Source organism: Etheostoma spectabile, chromosome 9, assembly GCF_008692095.1.
Source record: "Etheostoma spectabile isolate EspeVRDwgs_2016 chromosome 9, UIUC_Espe_1.0, whole genome shotgun sequence".
Classification (NCBI taxonomy): Eukaryota; Metazoa; Chordata; class Actinopteri; order Perciformes; family Percidae; genus Etheostoma; species Etheostoma spectabile.
The window spans coordinates 6,884,307-6,890,678 of NC_045741.1; the positions used below are offsets into that span (position 1 = coordinate 6,884,307).

General features: G+C 43.9%; 1 long non-coding RNA gene across 1 annotated transcript; it reads right to left on the bottom strand.

The window, feature by feature from the left end:
- Window positions 1-251: 251 nt before the first annotated feature.
- Window positions 252-4,403, bottom strand: LOC116695262 (uncharacterized). The gene is made up of 3 exons (XR_004333398.1): window positions 4,335-4,403; window positions 3,029-3,031; window positions 252-278 (listed from the first exon to the last, which is right to left on the bottom strand). It is a non-coding gene; the product is annotated as an uncharacterized LOC116695262 (long non-coding RNA).
- Between the last annotated feature and the right edge of the window lie 1,969 nt (window positions 4,404-6,372).

A 6,372-nucleotide genomic window follows, 5' to 3' on the forward strand; every position in this document is an offset into this window, starting at 1 on the left:
GGCTATATGCCAATGTTGTTTTCAATAAAAGAACATTTGCACAAAGCGAGTCGATCCACTTTTCCATGTGACGTTCGTTAACTTAAAAATAATTTAGTACAAATGGGACTCGAACCCCGCTCTCCCAGGTCAACATGACATCATGACTTGGCGTAAAAACATCCACGTCAACTTTCTTAAGCCAAGTGGCGTGTTATCGCCGCTGGCTTTGTTATTGTAAGAATAACGTGTAATCGCGAGAGGAAAGCTATGGTTGAGTTTAGGAAAAGAAGAACAGGCTTGGCTTTGGTAAAAGAAGAAAGCAACAAAGGAAAAGTCACACGCGGTACACCATCCCCGGTCTCCTGGGTGTCCTGTGTATTACCCAATCCTCCACCTGACCAACCTCCCTACGCGGATGTCTCACCCGCAATCACAAGGTAATGTTAGTCACTGGAGGCCAAACGGCATTGATAAACACGCTAAAAGTGAGTATGCGTCTTGATAACACGCCAATAACACGCCATTTCATGAGATCAGTCTGCCCAGGTACAAGTCCTGTGTTGGTTTGACCCATCCACCTTACTTCCTGCTTTGTGCCTGTCATAATTACTATGGCCACTAGAGGGTGCTACCACTAGAAGCCTAAATATTCCCTGCTTGTACATACGACTTGAGGGAGCCTTTTTCTGGAGACAGACAGTCTCATTTTATCCGAGGTTTTGGAGCGTTTGTGCTTATACGCAACTGCACGTCCTGGTTTGTCTATGTAGAAATGTATGTTAGCAAAACCCATTTTAGACAAAATTCTGAATGATCAATTGATCCTTTAATGGGTTATCTCTGTCTCGTTAACCTTCGCCTGCGTGCAAATGATGTGTAGGATTAAACAATGGGGTCGGAACATGGCAGGCACTACATCTCCTGACCGGCCGTGTGGCGGGACACATTGATCAAAGCGTCACATACAGGATCTCCACACTCCTGCCGCGCTCCGAGCCATCCATCACCGGCCCCTCCTCCGGCTCGGATGGCAGTGTCGTTTAACATTTTTATAAATGCTCTCTGCTCGACATACCTGCCCAGGAAAGATGTGACATTTTAATGTCCTTCAACAGTCCAGTGGACACATGTTTGAGATGCCAAAGGACACTGAACGTCCGTAGCCACACGTGCAAACTTGTGAGGCTGCAATGCTCGTTTCACCTCAAAAAGCTTTGAATTTGGTGGATAGATGAAAAATGCATAGACTTCTTTTGTTGTTTTTAAATCCTTACAACTAGTGGAGGATGAAAGGTAAAGTTTAAATCAAAGCATTTATCTGCAGTACAGTGGACATCGTCGGACATCTCCGACTCGATCAGGCTCAACTTTCATCAGTAGAACAAGAACCTTTGAGCTGAATGCTGACTTGTGAATGTCTACTTGTTAGCAAGGTGCGGGGGGGTAGAGACACATAATGTTGGCTACAGGCACCCCCGGGTGACAGTCCTTTCAGGGGCCGTGGTAGTGGAGTTTAGCCAGAAATGGTGAGCGTCATGCGGCGATGACAGTTACGTTTAGGAACCAAAACCACTAGAAAACTGACCTCTGGCTTGAAAGTGCAGTGTTTTATGTTGACACCATGCTGTGCTATTTCATTATAAAGATGATTTTCTATTTAATATTAAAGTGCATATTTAAGTGTTTTGGCAAGACTGATCCATGGTGTTGAAAGGGGATTTAATTCTTGCATGTTTTGTTGTCCATGATCAAAAAACGTTGACATACTGAGCTTTAGAATTGTAACTTATGAGCTTGTTAACCTGCCAATAAGTCATTAAATAAGTCCTCCAAACCATACGACAACATACATCGTTTAGTCCTACCTTCCAGACAATGCAATCTTTCATTGCGACTGGAGGCATTGATGGAAGAGCATCAACATCATTTATTCAAAGAACATTTGGTGTGTGCTTCACAAGCGGAAGCCATCATCCATTTACAACCTCGGTCCTGACCTGGACCGAAATCCTCTGATGCAGCAGGAAATGAGCCTTCAGGGAAGCTGCAGAGGTCGCCGGAGCGCAACGTGGAAATAGACCCCTCAAGTATTCATTGGGTGATGCGTTTCGGTCAAAACTAGGTTCAAAACGTAAAAGATAAAATTATGATGGGTCTTGTCCGCACAAATAAACACAAAAACAATGAAATGTAATAAATCAAATGCATGTATCAGTACAGGATTATTAATCTAGTCTTTCCTTGGCAGGCTGCGTGGCGGCCATGCCTCTCTATTAAGGAGGTGTAAATCGTGATAGGGCTCTGCTCCGCCCTTCAGGGAGCTGGAGCAGCGGCGACACTCCACTCACACTGTTCCCCGTGTTAAAATGCAAATTGCTTTTTCCTGACCCCTCTGCAGTGGACAGGGGGGGGGGGGGGGGGGGGGGGGGGGGGCCTGTATCTTTCAAAGTGACCTGCTTTTTTGCTCCAAAAGGCCGCACAATATGATGCAGCAGGCGCTGACAGGGCGAGACGGCTTTGCAGATAATATCGTCCATGGCAACAGAGCAGCTGGCAAACCAGACAAAAACACCAAAGTTAAGTCCCTGCAGTGTATCTTTAACCCTTTGCGATCATGTTTGTAATTTAAGGTATAATAAATGGGATGAAAACAGAAAATAGTCGGCATCTTTAACGGGTAGAATTTAATCCTTAAAGCTATAAATGTTACTGAGCTTACAGGTTTTAATATCTTATTTCTCCAACTGGACAATCTGATCTGATCACACGCTGATTTAATTGATCATGGCTGTATTTCATTCCATTTCAGTCACTTCCCATGTAGTCTGGATCGACGGGAGTACATTTCCAGGATAGAGCCACGCATCTGGCGAGCGTCTGGCGAGGCTTTGCCCCATCACCTTCCGCTCTACGTCTGCTGCCGTTCTCAAACTCCCTTCACCACAGGAAACAACAACACATTCTCATTCCCATCGCGTCAAAAAGCAACGCTTGGTCAGTGCCTGTGGCGATTGTTATTTACACAAAAAGTCTCCTTTGGCGTCACGTTCTGACACCCAGGGTCAGGACTCTTGGCGTTACTATATGACGATCTCGGGACTCAAAACAATACAACTTTTCTTTACAGTATCAAATCATAACAAGTTATCTCAAGACACTTTACAGATAGAGTAGGTCTAGACCACACTCTATAATTTATAACGTCCCAACAATTCTAGCAAGCATAGTGCGACAGTGCGACCATGCGCAGAGGCGAGGAAAAACTCCCTCTTAAGAAGAAACCTCGGCCAGACCCCGGCTCTTGGTAGGCGGCGTCTGACGGGGCCGGTTGGGGGTGTGATGCCCAGTGGCGTTACAGTATGTAGCGTGGCGCAGCAGGGCTCACGTCTGGTCCTCTGGCATCATACTTAGACGTGCTTGTTCGGGACTTTTGACGTCACTTTTTAACGCTCTCGGTCGGGACCTAGCTAGGCAAATTAAACCTTTTTTGTGGCATAATTATTGATGCTGTGTTCCCATTTTAACATAAAGGAAAATTGCAAAACCGACCCTAGATCTTACCAAGCATTATGTAATGTGATCCGACTGTAGATCTGATTTCTCCACCAGTAGCTGCGCTAATAAAGCCACCTTCTTTAGATGGATACGGAGCAGCTTGCACAATGAAATATTAAAGCAACACAACATGTTAGTGGGCTGAGCCCAGAGGAACGCTGCTGTCAGATGTAAATCTGCTCTGGATTTGTCGAGCTGACAATCATCTACAGCAGAGGGCTTTCTGGGCTTCTACTGCTGCCTCTTATCTGTCTTCAGGAGACAAACACATAGTTAGAGTGTGTGTGTGTGTGTGTGTGTGTGTGTGTGTGTGTGTGTGTGTGTGTGTGTGTGTGTGTGTGTCTGAGTCTATTTCTACAGCATATTCTGTCAACAATTCTGCACACGTGTTGCAAATCATTCAGTCCCTGGTGCTCTGCCAGCGTTTCTCTCTGTAAAATGTTTTTAAAGACTAAAATGTTCACCTTTAATTCCCTTTCCAAATACTTTGTTTCAAACGAAATGTTAAAGAACGAACCTAGTTGCATGATTGTCTTGTTCATTTTGCAACTTGATCTTGCAACCTGATCTAACAGAATTCTGGGAAATGAACACGTAATTAACCAAAAACCTGTGGCAGTTTGACAAAATCACCGTAATCGTCACATAATTCTGTGAAATTAACATGGCTCCTTAAAAGTCTGTGATGGGCCCACGGAATAATTCTGTGAAATGAACGCCCTTAAGGTCGTGGGCGGGCGGGACAACAACGTGCTGCGTTTAGAAAGAGAAGAACGGGGCGACAGTATACAGCGGACGGGTTGGGTTTAGCACAAGAAGAACGGGTTAGTTTAGGAAGAGAAGAACGAGTTGGGTTTAGGAATCGTGACACGATCCCTGGTCTCTGGGGTGAAAGTCCTGTGTTGTTTGAACCGTCCACCACCCCGACCAACCTCCCTATGCAGATTTTTGGGCTTTCATACCACTTGCTACCGTAGTCACTCTAAATGCTACGTCATCTTCTCATTGACTTTACTTTGGCATTGTTTTCCGCGATGGCCACACAGACATTTTACACATTTCTTGCCACCACCACATAATGCACTGGCAACAGTTTGTAGTCATTTCATGAAAACGGTTATAGATAGATAGATGGATGGATGGATGGATGGATGGATGGATGGATGGATGGATGGATAGATACTTAATTCATCCCAAAAGGAAATGTTAGGCATCCAGTAGCTTAGATAACCATAATACATCTATCTCATATAGACATATATATCACACATATTTAAGAATAAAAATAAAAATTACTCACAGAAATGCAATGACCATGATAAGGTGAGATACTATGGTAGACTGTGTGCAATGGTGATTGAACAGTGCAGTAGATCATGATTATATATTATCTATAACTATTAAATTAATTTAATCACTTGGGTCCACTTGTTTTGGAGATGAGGGGACCACCGCTGATAATATCTTCCACGATCCCACGCTAATTCACGACCTCACCAAACTGGGTCTTTGGTTATTGTTTGGATTCAGAGATTCTTAGTGGCAGAAAGTTACATTTCTTGTTGTTAAGTTAATACAGCAACTGTTAAACAACGTGTTTTCAAGAAGGGTCAACATCATCACAGACAAAAGACACAAAAACTCCAGTGTGGAGACAAGATCTTGCTGCTTCCATTTTTTTGCCAGCTTGTCTCTCCACCTTCACGAACGTCGCTCCAAAGAAGGGCATCAAACTCGGCTTCTTCATTGTATCTACTCGTCGTCTGACCTTGATCAGAAAGGACACATCTTCACCTTCTTTGCCGAGGCTGCAACAACAAAATGGAATTTTTGTTTAGCTGTGTTACGACACTTCACCACTCTTTGATTCATCTCCAAATCAATGGATTAGCTCCTCCAGGCCGTTCAGCTCAGAGAAGAAAAAAGGCTCCGGAGGAGATTATTTATCTGCGGTCGGGACGGTTATCAGGCGACGGGACAACAAACGGCCGCCTGTGTGTACTCGGAGCGTCCAGCCGAGCCTGCTGGGTCTGTCGGAGGCACAGCTCAGGAAAAAAGGTTAATAAGGTCAGCGCCTCTGTAGCGGGGAGACGGCACCGTCACTTTGCCTGCAAGGAAGCCTCGGACGGGTCTCTGCCACATGCAGTGCAGGAATATTTTAGAATATTAATTGCACACTTAATATGCTGTTGTCATATGGCTTTTATTAGTATTCCATCAACTCAATGAGGCGTGAAAGGGCCAGATGCTGTGTCTTCATATATACTCTTGTCTTTTCAGTTATTAGTGCAGCGAGTGTCAGTCAGCTCATCACTTCGGCAATGTGATGCCATGTATTTTTTAATTGGACCAGTGAGATTGAAAATAGATTAATAACACTCAGGTCTGATCTACATTATCAAATTGGGGTCTGCAGCATGTGTCGAGCGAGGACAGTGTGTTCCCTACATCATTAGTGTACTTGTGAGGAGACTGTTGACCCATTTTAATTACCTGGAGGCTACACCCTTACATTGTCTTCTCTGTGCCTAACTGCAAATCTTACCCTAAGCTTTTCTTAATCCAAATTTGTATTGACTATTTTTTTATAACAATTGTTAAAGGGAAAAAAGAGAACCTCTCAGGGAACATTTTCACCCTCCTTTGTTAAAAACAAGACTGAACCTAAGAATGAAAACGAAGACGATAACGGTACAACAAAAGCAAATTAAAGATTCATATACCTGAGAGTCTCTGTAACAGAGCAACATGGATAATCATCCCATGGTTTGATTTAACATGTGTGTAATATCATCGTTAAAGGGATCTTTACTAACAAACAAAATAAAGCCGTCT